The sequence below is a fragment of the Pelodiscus sinensis genome, chromosome 8 (genome assembly GCF_049634645.1).
Source record: "Pelodiscus sinensis isolate JC-2024 chromosome 8, ASM4963464v1, whole genome shotgun sequence".
Taxonomy (NCBI): Eukaryota; Metazoa; Chordata; order Testudines; family Trionychidae; genus Pelodiscus; species Pelodiscus sinensis.
Genome location: NC_134718.1, coordinates 2448049 through 2466279, shown reverse-complemented (window position 1 = coordinate 2466279; position 18231 = coordinate 2448049). Strand labels below are relative to the sequence as shown.

At 59.1% G+C, this 18231-nt stretch overlaps 1 long non-coding RNA gene across 1 annotated transcript; it reads right to left on the bottom strand.

Annotated features, from left to right (window-relative positions):
* Positions 1-1141: 1141 nt before the first annotated feature.
* LOC142830348 (uncharacterized) lies at positions 1142-9743 on the bottom strand. Its single transcript, XR_012905510.1, has 3 exons — positions 9239-9743; positions 5040-5375; positions 1142-1964 (listed from the first exon to the last, which is right to left on the bottom strand). It is a non-coding gene; the product is annotated as an uncharacterized LOC142830348 (long non-coding RNA).
* Positions 9744-18231: the final 8488 nt, after the last annotated feature.

Genomic DNA, 18231 nt, shown 5'->3' with positions numbered 1-18231 from the left:
CAGCCTCGACCGACACTTCTCTCTGCTCAAAATCTAGACAATTCCTGATGGGAAACACCAGTTGTACCAGCACCTGCACCCCGCTTCCCATAACATGAATTGCTTTTTCAGATCCTCTGCTTCGGTGCTGCTTCTGCTGTCCCTCCCGGCCTTGCCTTCCTTGAGCCGGTTTGGTTTTCACTTACTATGCAAGGTCTCATCTTGCTTACTTAATGGCTAGTTGAGAGGACAGGCAGAATTGTTTTTTTTTATTGCTGCAACTTGTGCAGATGGCTGACAGCCACTCTTCTCTTGAGGGCAAGAACCTGTATCCTGGAGCACCGTGCACACCAAGGCTGTGTCTAGACTGGCCAGTTTTTCCAGAAAAATCAGCCGCTTTTCCGGAAAAACTTGCCAGCTGTCTACAGTGGCCGCTTGAATTTCCGCAAAAGCACTGACTTCCTACTGTAAGAAATCAGTGCTTCTTGCGGAAATACTATGCTGCTCCCCTTTGGGCAAAAGTGCTTTTGCGCAAAAGGGCCAGTGTAGACAGATTTGTTTTCCACAAAACAGCCCCAATTGCGAAAATGGCGATTGGGACTTTTTTGCGGAAAAGCGCGTCTAGATTGGCAAAGCAATCTAGCGTCTAGATTGTGGAAAAGCGTCCATGCCAATCCAGACGCTCTGTTCCAAAAATGCTTTTAATGGAAAACTTTTCTGTTAAAAGCATTTCCGGAAAATCATGCCAGTCTAGACGTAGCCCATGGGTATGTCTAAACTACTTGCCTCCGTCGATGGTGCCATGTAGATTTGTTTGTTCCTCAAAGGGAAATGAAGCCGTGATTTAAATAATCGTGGCTTCATTTAAATGTAAATGGCTGCCCCGCTCTGCCGATCAGCTGTTTGTCGGCAGATCGGGGCAGTCTGGACGCTCCGCTGCCGACACGAAAGCCCTTTATCGACCTCCCCGGTAAACTTCATCCTACAAGGCATAACGGGGAGGTCGACAAAGGGCTTTCAGGTCGGCGCGGGAGCGTCCAGACTAGCGCGCTGAGCCGACAAACGGCTGATCGGCTGTTTGTCAGCTCAGCGCAGCAGCCATGTAAAGTTAAATGAAGCAGCGATTATTTAAATCACGGCTTCATTTCCCTTTGCCGATCAGCCTAATCTACATGCCTCCATCGCTGGAGCCATGTAGTTCAGACACACCCCAATGGTGCAAGGGGATCATTTTGCACTAGTGAAGCATTCACAGCAGAGTGCAGAGGGAAAATCTTGCCCTTGTGATGGGTGCCCAGTGAGGCCACGTTCCGCTCACGGCTGCCGTGTCAGCCCCGTGCCGTTAGCTTGGTAGCAAAGCTCCAGTCAGGAGGGTGTCAGGTGAATTAGAAGGAGGGAGAAGATGGCAGATATGGCAGCACCGTGTAACATGCAGGCGTTGGCCCCCTTGAACGCCGTGCTGTTGGGCCCCCGGCTCCCAGGAGGCTACAGCAGAGTGTACAATCAGAGAAGGCCACAGTCCTGGTTCTCTGGGGTGGGCCTTTTACAAGCTGTCAGCTGCTCACCGTACTTGGCCCTGCAGTCGGTCGGACTCCGGTGGCCCTGCTGAGTGAAGGTGGGCAGGTAGCGGTGGGCAGCCAGCGGGGATCCACGTGGCCCACGAGACGTTTTGTTGACGGTTGCCCACATGCAGGGTTGCCGAATGTCATTGGTTTCCATCCAGGCAGGTTTTTTCCCCTGCTGGTTTTACTAAAGCAACACGCATGGAAAGCAAGAGCCTATGCAGGGAGGTGCTTGTTAATTACCTGAACGTTCCCTGTAAGAGCCGGGCGCTCCCTGCAACCCATCCCAGCGCCGCTACGATTCCATCAGCACATCCTGCAAATTCTAGGCACGCACGCGCAGTGAGCAAAACTGCCCTAGACCGGGCGGCTGTCGTGGTTACAACTACCATGAGTTACACCTCGCTGGGGTAGGCCAATTTCCTGTAGCGAGAATTAAAACAGCTGGCAAGAGTATGAAAACACAAACAGTACATCGCAGACGTTCCCTGTGCCTCTGCTCACCATGTCCCATTGCACAAGGCCACAGTGAAACCAAAAAGACAACTGTTTTGAAAGTAATACTCTTTAATCCAGCCTGTAATTAACCTGTGTAACTCACTGCTGCATGATGCTGAGGCCAATAGCTTGGCATGACTGACAATGGCTTAGGCCTCACTTCAGCATAACCCAGTGGATCTCTCTCTAGTAATCCAACCTCAGCTCACAGATCATTGGCATTCCCCTCTGCATCCCAGGAAGCTTGACTCAGTGCACTCAATAGTCACTCAGGAGCAGAGGGGGGTGGAAGGAGAAAGCATTCTCCCAGCATCAGGACAGTGCCCGTGGAAACCTCCGGGCATCTGCAGCTGTCACCCGCCTTGATGATCCTGCAAGGGCACCCACACGCTCTGTTGGCGCTCGCAGCCATCCCGTGTCTCAGGCAGAGACGTCTCTCTCGCCTCTGACCACGGTCCTTCCAGCTCCCTGCCTGCACTGCAGCACTCCTAGCAGAGAGGCGCTGCCTCCCGAGGTCTGCCTGTCCCCTTGCCCCTAGGGGCAGTGCAGAGTGTAACCACCAGCGGTTACAGATCCCCCATGCACTCCCTACGCAAGCCTTGTTATTCTTCCTAAGGTGCCAACACAAGAGAAAACCGTCCCAAGGGAAGAAGAACGTGTGTGCATGCTAACAGGCACCCCCGAGATCACAGCAGGCCTGCTACAAGCTCTGGCAAGAGCAACACCCGCCTCGGGTCTCCTTGTAGTTTCAGGCGCATCACAGCTTTAGAGCAGAAGCAGCATGCCTCCCAGGAAGGCCCTGGGGCTGCTCTAAAGGAGGCTATTTAACCCCACGTGGGGCCCAGCAGGCTCCAGTGTGAGCCCTCCAGGGCTTGGCTTCACGGAGCTGCTCTTTGGAGGAGTCCCGTGAGCGTACCCCAAACACCCTCACACCGCCACAGACCCTGGATGGACCCCAAGGCGAGGGACTCAGCTCCGTGGTGGGGTTCTTAATCCCGGGAGGTTTGTCCAGGTCTCCCCAGGGACCGAAGTGGGACCGCTGGGTACGAGAGCCTGCACGCCGGAGCCATGAGCTCTGGGCTTTTTGGCAGGCTGGGCTCCCGTCCTGGGCTCGGGGGCGATCCTGTCTTCTGGAGCCAGTCGGGGCGTTCTGCTTCCCTGGAGAGCCGTTGCTTCTGAAACGGGGCGCTGCTATGGGACAAAGGGGACAGGCGAGCGGGCAGAGCTGCTTGGCGCGGGCGGGGGAGGGAGCAATGCCAGGAGGTCACTGTCCCCTCTTCGCCAGCCCGCAGTGGACAGGAGAGGGTGGCAGGTTACCAGGTTTCCCGTACAGGACAATCCCCAAACAAGACGCCCTGGAGACGGAGGTGAGGTTGAGAATGCAGAATCCGAACACCAACCCCCCATGGCACCGGAGGTAAGGAAACCCCCGCCTACCCCTCTGTACGCAAGGCCCCATAGCCAAATTCCTCCCTCCCCTCGTTGGGGCGATGCAGAGCTGCACCCTGCCGCCCACCAAAATGGCACTGCAGCTGCCAGCCCTCTCCCCCCGCTCCCCAGCTCCTCCAGGGTGGGGGTCTGAGGCTACCATGCCCAGCCCCGAAGGGACGGGGAGGCAGCTTGGGCCTGGGCGGCCCAGCACCGGTCCTAGCAGGCCTTCAGTGATGGAAATTTCACAACCCCCTTAGGCAACTTATTCCAGTGTTTCACCACCCTGACAGGCAGGAAGTTTCTCCTAATGTCCAACCTCAACCTCCCTTGCTGCACTTTAAGCCCGTTGCTGCTTGTCCTGTCCTCAGAGGCCAAGGAGAACAATTTTTCCTCCTCCTCCTTGTAACACGCTTTTAGGTACTTTTGAAAACAGGCTAAACAAACCCAGTTTCTCTCATCTGTCATGGTTTTTAGACCGTTAGTTGCTCTTCTCTGGATTTTTTCCAGTTTCTCCACATCTTTCCTGAAACGTGGCACCCAGACCTGGACACAATCCTCCAGTTGAGGCCATATAGGTGTGGACTAGAGCAGTGTTTCTCGACTTTCTTTTTTTTTTTTTATAAAGTACCCCTTTTAAAAAATAAAGAAATAAAATAAAACTAAGTGCCTCCAATACCTACCGTTTTCAGATGCACAAAATTGTTTTCTACCATTGCAACACATTTGTTCAAGCAACTTAATCATAGCTGGGCGGGCGATGACATTTTGGGGTGTAAAAAGTACAAAAAGAATAAAGTGCTGTAAAACGGTAAACAAAAATTCAGTTTTCTCTAAATTTCCGTGGTGTTGACATCCCCCCAGACTTCTCTTGAGTGCCCCTAAGGTTCCTCGTAGCACCGGTTGAGAAACACTGGACTAGAGCAGAAGACCGACTCTCATGTCTTTCTTTTACAACACTCCTCCTCGTACTGCCCAGAACGAGGCTGGCTTGTTTCGGATATTTATATCGACATCTTCCAGCCCACTCAGCAGGAAAGTTACCCAAACCGATTCTTAGACTTTCACGCACTAGCCCTGCTTCAGCTAACCCAGCAACCCGTATATCGCATAGCCCTGGTTCGATTGTTAGCCTTGCCCCAACAAGCTACAAGGGCAAGCCAAAGCAACACATGCCCAGTTTACATTGGGAAACTGTCTACACAAAACCACAGCAATGCGATAAAAATCACCCTTAACTCATGCAGCTGTGCAGACTGACCTGCCCTGACGCTCCCTTTCTTCGCTTGGTTATCACCGTTTTATCTTCCATTCCACCCTTATTCCCTGCCCTCGTTCTTCAGAGCAACTTTCCAGGGACAAGAGCCCATGGGGGGTCACACATTGTGGCCTTATTTCTCCTCCCCTCGTACATCTGTAAGTATTTTCAACAAGAAAGCAGCCTAGGACAACCCAGCAGCCCGCGCTAAGAACTTCTTTCCCTGACCCTGTTTACGGGACGGCAAACCGCCTTCCGAGCCTCCCACAGAGAAGTGGAAAAGGGAGCGAAAAACAGCCACCGAAAGCGCTAACCTTGGGGCCCCGCGACATCTGTCCTCTGCAGCGCCGTGTGGGCCAGGGCATTGTCGGCCTGTGCCCAGCTCAGAGTAGCCACGATCAGAGTAGGCTCCAGATTCCGGTAACTGTCTCCCGGGCTTAGTAACTGCCAGCTGGGGGAGGGTGCCCGGGCCCGGGGGCTGATGGCGGCACGAAGAGAGATTTCAGTGGGGTTTGGCTTTACCCCCTCGTGGCCGACGGTGCTGCTGCTCCTGCGGCCGTTTGGGACTTCTCCAAACTCTCGCCCACCGCTGAGTTGGGGTGAGATGAGACTCCATCACAGGCTAACGAGGGTGAAGGCCGGGCAGGCCCCTGCGGTGAAATTAACGAGCGGGTTGTCAGTCCCAGGGGGCAGGTGACACCTTCAGTGGACCCTGGGGCTTTCGGAAAGGCAGAAAGGATCCAGAGCCAGGCTCAGCAGAACAGACCCTGTTCAAGGGGCCAGTGCTCACACCAGAGCTATGGGGGAGACCAGAGTGATGCCAGGAAGGGGCCTGGGAATGGGCTGGTGTGTTAGGACTTGGGACGTCAGTGAAATTTTCTGCCACCCCAAAAGGGGCTGAGCTAGACACATCTCAGTCGGAGGAGAGCTGGGACGTGCACCAGGGCAGTCTGTGGGATTGGGGAGGGGGGTAAGGTGAGACCCTCTGCAACAGCTCCAAGCACTGGGGTGCTAGCACAGGGAGTTAGCCCCTCACAGAAGGATGGAGAACGCCCTGGTTACTGGGGCTAGCCACAGAGCGGGCACAGCAGGGGCGATAGCTGGGGGAGGACGCGTTGGCTTTGCTCTTTGCAAGACATCCCCCTCAACGCAGAAGCTTAGAACCCAACCCAGCATGTCCCGGTTCCCATGCTACGCCAGCGGCTGGTGAGCAGATACCTGGTCCGGACCGTGCTCGTTTCTGGGCCCGATCACGGGTTTATCTGGGATACGTTCCCTCACGCTCGTTTCTACTTAAAACATGGAAGTGAGGCAGCTGGCCCGATTCAGCGAAGACGCTGCCCACGCCAATGGGAGAGATTTTCCTGCCAGCGCAGGTACTCGGGCTCTCGAGAATTCTCTCCTCAGCCGAGCGCTGTCTAAGTTGGTTTTACGGCATCGTTGGGGTGGGGTGTGGATTTTTCACACCCTTGAGCAATATACTTATATTGACCTCATTTCCTTGGGCAGACCGGGCCTGTTCTGAGATAGACTTGAACTAAGACTTCACATAAAAACACACGTGAGTCTTTTGCTGCTGCCCAAATTACAGCTCAGGTCGTTAACGTTTTCCTCTCAAACTCTCGCTGCCCTTTCAGTCTAGATGAGGGTGTGAATCACTTCCTGTCCCAACCTCTCGCACACTGTTCCCAGCAGAGCCCAAGGAATGCGTGTGCCCCACTAACCGTTCCCTGAGAGCTGCCAAGAGGTAGGGCTCAGCTTCCGTGCATGGGCGTGACTCAGTTTACCAACCACAACCTGCCACCATGAGCCACGGAGTTTCCATGAGAAGACATCTAGCATCCGCTGCAGGCTGGCCTCACTGCCCATGTGCATTCGCTCTTTGCAACGTCAGGTTCACGCACGCCGACCTGGAGGTCTAAACTTAACCCTCAATCATGTCATCATTATTGCTCTCCAGTGTGGCAGCGGGCACCACGCGCCAGCTGAGAGACCCCCAGTGCTCAGGATTAAGTCTGAATTAACCCCTAATGATCTCCTACCGGGGACTATCGTTTGCTATCAGATTGGCTAGACTGCATTTTAAATATGGAGGTATGCCTATATGCTCCAGTCCACAAAACTAACCAACCCACCCATGCCAAGATGGAAGGATCCAAGAAAGGCAATGAAGGACAATCCAAACCATGGAGAGCCGGCCTATCTGGGAAGCCGAAAGCCACCAGGTGCATAGTTTGGCTGAATACAGACTCGGTCGCCCTCGTGAAATAGCTGCAGAGTGCATTAAGGAGTGGGAGGAATTGTTTGGCTTGGTTGAAAGATTATAGTAACTAACAACAAAGGTGAGAAATTGAGCAAGGACAGTCGCATACAGCTAAGGCGCCAGTGTCCTAAGGGAGAGGCCACGTCCCTGTCGCTGGTGCGTAGCGTGGGCGGGTAGCGCCAATGATACTAGACGGAGCATCCAGAAAGAGGAGGCGTAGGATCGTTTCCTGCATTTCGTTATTTATGAAGTCATTGGAGCAAGAGCCCCTTTACACTCCAGTTATAACCATCTTGGCACGCCTGATTTCAGCCTACTTCTCTCTGGTAGTGCATGGCAGATGTTATACATTCCCAGGCCTCAGACGTGGGTGGCCATATTTTGGTGACACGTCCAAAAGCCACATCCCATCTGTGCTGTAACGCACAGCAGCACTGCAGCTGGATCTGACAATAGTGTTGCACGAGGGGCTGACTTGTGCTTGGGGTGCTTAAACTGTGCTTCCGACCGAACCGAATTCACTACCAAAATTAGGGTAGGGCTGTTGGGCATTTAGAGCAGGGACCCATGTTTTATGCATGAAGAGTGCAAAGTATCTTCCCCAAATCACAGCAGGGCAGCACTGGATTCATTTCAATCTGTTGGCTGAGGAGCTAAACATTCATTAAAAGTGGCTCCTTTAAGAACTGTAGCACCCCCTCAGTTTTGTCCCCAGATGATCTTCGCTTGGCTATTTTTCTCTTCCCAAACGCTGGGGGAAAAGAGGCTCTTGTCTAGATCTGGACGCTTTAGACAAATTAAAATTCCCCTCTCCAAATTAATGCTCCTTTTCCATTATTCTTCAGAAGTTCAAGTTTCTCAAGGAGAAGGCAGCGGGTTATTTTTTAAGATCAGAATCTCTTGCACCGGCTCTAGTCACAGGCAGAGTGGGAGAAGAGAATGGCATACGACAGCCAGAACAGGACAAGAAATTTGGGCCTAAAAAGTTAAGTTAGAAACTGATGTTTTAAGGTGGATCCTAACAAACTATCTTCACATTCTGGAAGTGTCACACAGTAACACTCTCGTTGGGTTTCTATTTCAATGCGTCTGCAAAGCTTGCTTGTAAATGTTATTATAATACAATAAAAAAGAAGGAAACCCAAACACTACGGCAGAACTTACCATATGATGCTAAAATGATGTGAACTTTTACACACAAAATGAAATCCAGGAGACATAAATAAGATAAGAAAAATAAGAGACGAATAGAGGGAAGGAAACAACAGAAAAAGAGGAAGGGAGAGGGATATAAGCCAATCCACCAAATTATATTCCACCGCTTCTAGAAAGTCTGTCAATATCTCAGTGAGCTTATTTCTATTCTGGAAGGAGTGTGGGCAGTTTTGGGAAGGTAACGCCTTCCCTTGCCTGCATGACCCATCGGGGCAGTTTGCTGAAAACAGCTATCACCATGCAGGCGCAAACCTGGAGTTTGTTCTTCCTCCCTGGGCTTGGCCTTGCTCCCTGCTTGAAGGGAAAGCTCCAGAAATTACCAGCAGCTGCCGGATTACATTAGTGCAGGCAAACAAAAGAAGCGGAGAGGCTAACAGACCAGAGACGTGCTCACTGACAGCTGCGGTGCAGTCCGGGCGGAGCACGAGCCTCAAGAACTGTTGCACTGTTGCTGCGGACGCTGCTTGTGGCTAGCCAGGCAGGAGTTTTGTTACCGGAGTGGAAAGGGAGCAGCCGTTCTGGGAGGCCCTTCGTGCCCAGACAGCGTGCATGGAGTGGGAAAAAGGCGGTCTTAGGGGAGGAATGGCGAGTGTTTACTGCCCAGTTACGAGGCATTTCCTCAATGAGCCGGCATGCGGAGCACTGGGAGTTATGCAGCATGGGCAGAAGCATAGCTAGGGCGGCTCCCCCCCTCCCCCCAGGCCATCTGAGTTGCTTAAGTTTCTGACATTTCAAATCCGGCTAAAATGGGTCAGGCCCGATGGGCGCCAGCGTGGGGCAGATGGAGCACAGCGCCGGGCAGCTCGCGCAAGAAGCCAGCGCGTCCCATTCGGAGGCTGGCTCCGCACCTGGGACTGGACATCTGGCAGGTCCCACGGCCCCGGGACCCGGCGATGGAGCCTTTGGAAATCCCACACGGAACAGCGCGCCCCGGGGCCTCTCTCTGAAGCTGGAGCGTGCCCCGGTTAAGACTCCAAACCGCATTAGCAGCCCTTGACGACTGCATAGGCCCCGCCCCCAAAAAACCGTACTCACCCACGGGCCTCGGCGACTGACCGGGAATGCCCGAGCAGCTCTCACCCGCCCGGCTCCCGGCGCAACACAGCACAGGACGGCCACGCCTTCAGAAAGCACTTTGCCGCGCCGGTGGATTGGGTTGTAAACCAGCCCCACGCCCTTGTCAAGCACTTTGAGAGCTGCAGATAAAGCCTCCCACACCCGGCCTTAGAGCCCAAGGCAGCTGGGAAAGCGGCCAGCGGATCTCAGCACCTGGGGTTGTGCTGGGAGCGAAGGGTGGCAGGAGCGTTTCAGCGTGTGAGCCGCGAGAACCTGGGATTCTTCCCGCCGCTGACATGGCTTTGCTGTGGCTGCCGAGCTGGGGCCCTGCAGCCTGCGCACAAAGCTCTCCTGCGACTCGCGCAGCGGCCTGCTAGCTGGAAATGGCTGTCGTTCCACGGCGCTGCCGGCGTGCGCTCAGGCTTGGAAAGAAATTGTTGATGGCCTATGCTCCCATAGGAGCTAAGGGCAAAGAAGAAGCAGGCTTGCGTTCACTTGCCGTTCCATGGCGCCGCAGGCGTGCGCTCGCTTGCTTTTCCTTGGCGCCGCAGGCGTGCACTCGCTTGCTGCTCCGTGGTGCCTCAGGCGTGAGCTCGCTTGCCGTTCCGTGGCGCTGCAGGTGTGCGCTCGCTTGCTTTTCCTTGGCAGGCGTGCGCTCGCTTGCTTTTCCTTGGCAGGCGTGCGCTCGCTTGCTTTTCCTTGGCAGGCATGCGCTCGCTTGCTTTTCCTTGGCAGGCGTGCGCTCGCTTGCTTTTCCTTGGCGCCGCAGGCGTGCACTCGCTTGCTGCTCCGTGGTGCCTCAGGCGTGAGCTCGCTTGCCGTTCCGTGGCGCTGCAGGTGTGCGCTCGCTTGCTTTTCCTTGGCAGGCGTGCGCTCGCTTGCTTTTCCTTGGCAGGCGTGCGCTCGCTTGCTTTTCCTTGGCAGGCGTGCGCTCGCTTGCTTTTCCTTGGCAGGCATGCGCTCGCTTGCTTTTCCTTGGCAGGCATGCGCTCGCTTGCTTTTCCTTGGCAGGCATGCGCTCGCTTGCTTTTCCTTGGCAGGCGTGCGCTCGCTTGCTGCTCCATGGTGCCTCAGGCGTGAGCTCGCTTGCTGTTCCGTGGCACCGCAGGTGTGCGCTCGCTTGTCGCTCCGTGACGCCGCAGGCATGTGCTTTGCGGTGGGACCTGCCACAGAGATCTCAGCAGGAACCGAGGGAGGCTGAGCAGAAACCGACATGCTCATGTAGCACACAGGCCCTGTCTAACGGCCAGACCAGAGGAGGAAGGAACTGGCAGCGGGCGAGACACACGGGTAGGGCTCCTTCGAGGATGCCGAGCTAGGCCCAGAGGGCGGTGGGGAGACGCCTGCCGTGGGCTGTCGCTGTGTCTCTCTCTGCCTCGCGTGCCAGCAGGAACCCGCGGAACCAAATGATGCTGCCAAAGCAAGAATGTTCTGCCACGGCGTGGGCGGCGCCGCCCCTCCAATCGCCCTCCGATGGACCAACAGCCCGGTCTCTGCCCAACTGGTTGCACAAACCTGAAGGCTCAGATTCCAGGCTCTGCAGCCGCGTCTTACGCTACAAGGACTGGCTGTGGAAATTGTGCCTCTAAGGGCAGACAGCACGGTGGGCGACGTCCCCACGGCGACATAGCAGAGTGCAGTCCAGACAGTGAGTGGCACTCAGAGAACCAGAGAGCTGGAAGAGACCTCAGGAGGCATCGAGTCCAGCCCCCTGCTCTAGGCAGGACCAATTCCAACTAAATCAACCTGGCCAGGGCTTGGTCAAGCCGAGACTTAAACACCCTCCAGAGATTCCACCCCCTCCCCAGGGAACCCATCCCAGCGCTTCCCCACCCTCCTCGGGAAATAGTTTTCCCTAATATCCAACCTGGACCTCCTCCACTATTCCTTTCCCGTTATTCCAATCAAATCGTAGTTCTTCAACTGGGCCAGGGCTTCTAATTCTTCCTGTTTGTTTCCCAGGCTTCTCGCATCGGTGTACGAAACACTTCCGATAGCCAGCTGATCACCCTGCCTTCTCCATTCGAGTCAGGGGGCCTCCTTTGTTGCTCATTCCTCCTTGTATTTCTTCCCGGGATCCGACTTTCCCACTTACTTCAGGGCTTTGGTCACCATCCCCCGATGAGCCTAGTTTAAAGCCCTCCTCGGTAGGTTTGCAAGCCTGCCTGCAAAGATGCTCTTTCTTCTCGTGGTTAGGTGGATCCCATCTCTTCCTAGCAATCCTTGTGCCCGGAACAGAGTCCCATGGTCGAAGAAACCAAGGCCCTCTCTCCGACACCACTTGCGCTTCCAATTCCTTGGTCCTTCTTCCCAGCACTACATCATCTGCTGTGACCCGCTCGAGGTCATTCTTGGCTGTATCATTAGTTCCTACATGGAGAAGCAGGAAGGGGCAGCGAAAGCCTCTCGCAACCTAACACCTTACTGTAGCAGCCCCCACCTCTCACCAGCATGAAGGCCACATCTGGATTGTGTGGGGGTAGCGGTCACCTGCGCGTCACATCTGGCTCCTGCCAGCGTTGGTTACACAGCCGGGTGACCCCAACACACCTCCCGTCCTGGATTCCATCCCCCAGTCCTGTCCATGGTCTGTTCTGCCCAGCCTACTCTCGGACAGTCCAATATATTAAGTCCCTTATTCCTCTGCGGGACCAATATGCTCCTTCCGCAGAGGACAGCACTCACATAGTTCTAAAGCCACGTGGCGCCGCACAACCAAGATCAGAGTAACCCTCCCGGTCCTCGTCCCACGTGTTGCTTCGACCCTCAGAGAACCGGACAGTGAAGCGAGAGCCGAGCCGCAGGTATCACCCCGTTCCTTAACGACTCTCGCCTGCTCTGTCAGCTATTCGGAGTCACGCCGGGCTCCTGGCCCCGCCTGGAGCTGTGGGACATTCTGACCTGTGATCTTATACGGCGATTGCTTAGCTTTGCCTCGGGGCACGGTTAGGTTTCTGCACCTTGACTGGGTGTAGGAGCAGACTCAAAGGGCTTCAGTTAGTCAATATCCATCGCTGGAGAGAGCTAACGCTGCAGCTTCCGGCCGAGTGGAGTCCCCGCCCGTCGTGGCCTGCTCTTGATATGGGAAGAGCAGCCAGCCCGGGCAAGGGAAGAAGTAACAGGAACCTCGTTAGTGTTGCCTGTTTGACCAAGCAGAGAGTCACTCGGGGCCTTGCAGCTTAGCCGAGTAGAGCCTGGGAGAAGGAGGCTGGGGGGAGGGACTAGGAGCCAGTGGGGCGGGGAGGAGAAGGGACAGGGACAAGAGCAGGCTGGAAGGAGCCTTGCAGTCAGGTCTGATCACTGGAGCACTTCTCCAGAGCCTGGCAGGCAGCCCCCACCCCCGAGACTCACCATTCCTCTGCTGTCAGAAGATCAGTGATCTCCCCTCCCCTGGCAAAGTGTCTCGTCCCCTCCAGTGGCTGGTCCACAGACCTGCCACCACGGGAAACGCTGATGTGGCCTCAGGAGGCGGAGCTCCGGGCCGTGGCACTGAAAGTTCCAGGCCAGCTGATGGATCATGTGGTGTCCATGGGATGCCGCAGGGCATTTTTCCAGGTTACTTTTTTAAAAGCCTGGGAAGTTCCACACAGGCCACATCGGAGGCTAGTAAGTCTCCCCCTGCAGACAAGCCCAGCCGTGGGGAAAGTGGACTAGCGGAGCCATGCCCCACACTAAAGGTCTTACATAGGGAGCAGCTCAGGCCAATGGGTCCTGATCCTCACGCCCCACGGCTGGGAGCAAGATCCATCCCCCTGTTTAGGAGGGCGAGTGACCCAGCTCTCTGGGCCGGGAAAGGAGGGGAAAGGAGGGATGGTCCACTTACAGCCCCTACCCAACGATCTAGCCACTAGGCTGCCCAGCCACCGAAGGCCTGTCACTGGCTCCTGGAGGGAGCAGGGAAGGAAACCCTTTTCAGTGGTGTGTCCCTGGAGAGCAAAGGCTCCTGGGGAAAAGAACAGTCCCCAGGACACAAAGAGAGACTGCAAAGCTGCCAGGCAGGGCAGGCTGGGAGATGCTGAGTCTGGGGTGAAGCCTGGAGACTTCCAGCAAGAGAGAGAGAGAACTCCTTTACATGCCATGGCTGGGTCAATAGTTCTTCACTGTTTAGAAGCCTCATTGACCTTACTGAAAATTCAGTAGGGAAACTGAGGCAGAAACATAATGGTAGTTCTGCACTGGGCCAGCGGGAGGAGGGGGACCACGGGCCGAGGTCTGGGGCCATTTTTGTACGTTGTAGCCCCAACGAAACAGAGCCGCTGTCCTGCTGGTGGGACAACCCCAAAGAGGCTTGGCTTGCCCCCGCGGAGACCAGGCTGGAGAAAGGGACCGTTTCCCCTGGCTGTTAGAGCTTCGTGCCGGGTCTCAGGACAGGTGTGAGCTCACGCCCACTCACGCTCACACCGGTTTTCGAGGAGGCAACGCCACCTAGTGGCAGAGTGGGGGTGGGGAACAGAAAGGTCTCGGAGGTGGGGCCGGGCCGGCGACGTGTATGCGGGTTAGGGTGGGAAAAGGGCGTAAGGCCCGGTGCCAGGAGGACAGGGTGGACTGTGCCTTCCGCAGAGAGTCAGACTTGCACCTGGGAGCCCGGACAGAGACGACGTGGAACACGGCTGCTCACGGGGGCCCGCTGGCCCAGGGCTCGCTTGCCTTTGCAAACAACTGTCGCAGCCCTGACAAACTCGCTGCACCTCATGCACCCGGTAAGGGCATTGAGCCCTGGCGGGCCGCATGGCGGGTCTCCACGGGACACCAGGAACTTACCGATACCTCTCCGTGCGAGAGGCGGGCAGCATGGTCCTTAAGGAGCCACGTCGCCGTATTAAAAACGAGGCCCTTCTGGTCCTGGAGGAGAAGGGAGAGGCGCGGGAAGCCCAGGGCTCGGTGAAGCACCGTGCCAGGAGGAGGGAGCCGTTACCACCGGCCGTGTAACCAGCGTGGCTCCATCGCTCACCTTGCTCCAACGCAGGGAAGTCACTGGAAAAGCCTCCGGACCACGGGGCAGCGGGAAGGAAGACAGGCTAGCGAGGCGAGCAGAGACACAGGCGGAGCAGGGCCCCTGCCTCGGGACGGCCCAGCTTCGGGAAAGGCTGGAGCCACGTAGGTCCGGGGGGCCCCCAAATGCTGCCCACGGCTGAACTGCTGGGCAGGTATCGAGGCGCTACGGGGCCAGTGAACAAGGGCAGGCCCGTTCCTGGTCTGGGGTTGTTTCCACGTGGCTCGCTGCCGGGGCGATTCCTTTGGGAACAGAGGAGCTGGGATGCCCTGGGGGCCCAGTGAGCAGGGGCTGGAGTCTGCAGGCGGAAGTGGAGCGTGCGTGAGCGGCTAGCACCCCGCTGCCCCCTCCTGCTGGAGGAAGCTGGAGCCACCTGAGTCCAGCCTGGGGTGCTGCCCCGCCGCGGCTCAGCTCGGCTCGCCCCACGTGGATACCAGGCTCCAGCAGGGAGGTTTCACAGCAGCCTGACGCCAGGGCAGGGGCAGCCGCACCTGCACCGACTCCAGGTTTCACAAGCAGCCTCTAATCCTGGGTTTACAGTAATCCCGGGTGGGAGACACATCAGCCGCCGCGTGCAGGCCCCGGCGCGCTGCTCTGAACAAGGAGCGCTTCCAAGCAAGTGTGTGCGCGTGGGGTGGGGGATTTTAGTTACACTCAGGTGCCGTATTGCAGCTGGGGCACAGGTGCAGAGAAGAGGTCTTGGGCATCCCACATGCTGCTGTTGCCCAGGGTTCTGGCTGCTAGGACCTGTCCCCGGGGGCTTTGCATCTGGCTCCGGGTCCCGCGTGGCTGCTAGCCCCATACGCAGGGTCCTGGCACTGCCCCTGCTATTTATTCCCTGGGGGCTCCACGTCCGGCTCCGGGTCCCGCGTGGCTGCTAGCCCCATACGCAGGGTCCAGGCACTGCCCCTGCTATTCCCTGGGGGCTCCACGTCCGGCTCCGGGTCCCGCGTGGCTGCTAGCCCCATACACAGGGTCCTGGCACTGCCCGTTATTCCCTGGGGGCTCCACGTCCGGCTCCGGGTCCCGCGTGGCTGCTAGCCCCATACGCAGGGTCCTGGCACTGCCCCTGCTATTCCCTGGGGGCTCCACGTCCGGCTCCGGGTCCCGCGTGGCTGCTAGCCCCATACACAGGGTCCTGGCACTGCCCGTTATTCCCTGGGGGCTCCACGTCCGGCTCCGGGTCCCGCGTGGCTGCTAGCCCCATACGCAGGGTCCTGGCACTGCCCCTGCTATTCCCTGGGGGCTCCACGTCCGGCTCCGGGTCCCGCGTGGCTGCTAGCCCCATACGCAGGGTCCTGGCACTGCCCCTGCTATTCCCTGGGGGCTCCACGTCCGGCTCCGGGTCCCGCGTGGCTGCTAGCCCCATACACAGGGTCCTGGCACTGCCCCTGCTATTCCCCGGGGGCTCCACGTCCGGCTCCGGGTCCCGCGTGGCTGCTAGCCCCATACGCAGGGTCCTGGCACTGCCCCTGCTATTTCCCGGGGGCTCCACGTCCGGCTCCGGGTCCCGCGTGGCTGCTAGCCCCATACACAGGGTCCTGGCACTGCCCCTGCTATTTCCCGGGGGCTCCACGTCCGGCTCCGTGTCCCGCGTGGCTGCTAGCCTTGCATGCAGGGTGCCGCTCAGCCCAGGCCACCCCCACCTGTGGGGTCTCGACTCCCGGCCCCAGCTCTACCGGGCACAGACCCAGGCAAGCGGCACCCCCTCCAGGTACTGTTCCCGGGGGAGGGGCTGCCACTTCTAGTTGTTGCCACCCGCCCGCCCCGGCTCGTCCACAGCGAGCGCCGCTAGCCGCCCGGCCCGAGCCCCTAGTGCCCCGGCTGCAGCAAGCCAGGCGCCCGACGCAGCGAGGCCTTGGCCGTGGCATAGCTGCTGCTGCCTGCACACAGAAGAGAGCCGTGCGGGGCTGCAGGGATCCCTAGGGGGCGGGGGGGGGGGCAGGGCGAGAAGCTGCAGGCCTCTGCCCCCTGCGGGAAGGGCCAACGCTCCAGCAAGCCCCAGGCCCTAGAGCCGGGAGCCGGAGCCTGGCGTCGGCCCTGCAAGCGGCAGGGGGCAGAGGAGCCAGAACGCGGCTGCCCTGCCAGGGCGAGGCCGAGCGCCGGGAGCAGTGGCCCACTCGGCCGCCCGAGGCCCGGCAGCGGCTCCTTCCCACATCCACTTTCCCAGCCGCTCTCTGGGCCCCGGCCCCTTTCCTCACGGCTGGGCGAGGTGCTGAGAAGCTGGCCGGGCGGGTGGAACCGGAAAAGCCGGCCCCGTCCTGCCCTGGGCTCACCCCGCCCCGGATCCCTGCGGAGGCATTTGGCAAGAACGCTCCCCATCTCCCCACTGCACGCTGGTCCAGGGCCCCGCCGGGCTGGGCCGAAGGCAGCGGGGTGGGGCGCAGCCCCCATGCCCGGCTCCAGTGGCGCCTCCCGCTCCATCCCTGGGAGAAATGGGGAGGCCTGTCTCCAGCCCCCTTCAGCAGGGGCCCCCACAACACACAGCCCTGGCTGGGTGCACAAGAGCACGAGGCCTTGCACGGAGGAGGGCACCATTCCACGCGGGGTCCAGGCCTACCTCCGTGCAAGGCACCCAGAGAGCCTTCGGGGCAAGCACGTTGCCCTTGTACCTGCTGTGGGAAACGGGCACTTCCCCTGCCTGGCCCAGCCCACGTGCTCCACGCCAGCCACGGTCCACGGCAGCGCCCACCCTGGCGCTCACTCCTGCAGTGCCTATGGTGCCCACAGGGGGCGCTCTCTCCCAGCCCTGGCGCTGCGCCCGGGGGGGCCGAGGAGCCGGGCGAAGCCTCTTCCCACCGTGCCCGCGCTCGCCCAGCCCTGGGGGCGCAGTGACTCAGGCGGCCCTGGCAGGCACGTGGGGGAACTCGTTACGCAGCTTTGGAGAAGCCAGCGAGGCCTTTTCTCCGGCTCCCCTTGGCCAGGGTGCGGGGCTCTCCCAGCCCTCGGCGCCCGGCTGAGCGGGCTCGTCCGCCTCCGGCCCCTCCTGCTCGGGGCCTGCCCTGCCCCCCCCTTCGCCCCACCAGCGGGGCCCAAGGGCTGCCCTGCCCCCCCCCTTCGCCCCACCAGCGGGGCCCAAGGGCTGCCCTGCCCCCCCCCTTCGCCCCACCAGCGGGGCCCAAGGGCTGCCCTGCCCCCCCCCCCTTCGCCCCACCAGCGGGGCCCAAGGGCTGCCCCAGGACACAGCCGGTGGCGCCCGGGCAGCCCGTCCAGGAGCAAGCCCAAGGCCCCTCCGAAGCAGACAGCGCCCTGGGGCCGGCAGGAGCAGGGCAGGGGACGGCCGGGATGCCAGCCAGCCACGGAGCCCCCAAGGCCCCTGCCCATTCAGCAGCCACGTCCTGCTTCCGTCCCGGACCCACAGGGCAGGCTGGTGCTGTCCCACGGCCTCCCCGCCCCCGCAAGGCCGAGCGCGAATGGGTCCAGCGACACCTGGCAGCCGTGGCTGGGGATAATGGGCCAGCTGCTGCAAGAGCCAGGCAGCCTCAGCCCAGCCGCCGCCCAACCCGCCACGGCCCACGGCTTGGCTTGCCGCTGCACACCCTGCTGGCTGCAGGCACTTGGTCCTTGGCGCAGCCTCCGTACCGCACCCGCGGGGCGGGAGCAGACAGGCCCCGGCACGTCCCGGGCCTGGCTTCCTCGCCAACGTTCATTTTTGACATTCACGAGCTCTGATTTTAATGCGGCTGGACTCGGCCCCCCCGTCCGGCCCCATCCGGCCAACTGCTCTCACACACTCCTCCCCGGCCCCGCAGGCAGGCTAACTGGTGGCCCAGGTGGCCAGAGCGCGAGGCCTGGCTAAGGGGTGGGGGCGGGCGATGCCCGAGAAGGAGGCAGACGGGCGCGCCGGACGGCGGGGAGAGGAGACGGCAGAGGCGTGCGCAGCAGAAGGCGAGGGCCCAGCGCAGCTGGCTTTGAGCAAGCCCCACTAGCGCCAATGCCGCCGCGAAGGAGGCGCCCCCCGCAGACCAAAGCCCACTGC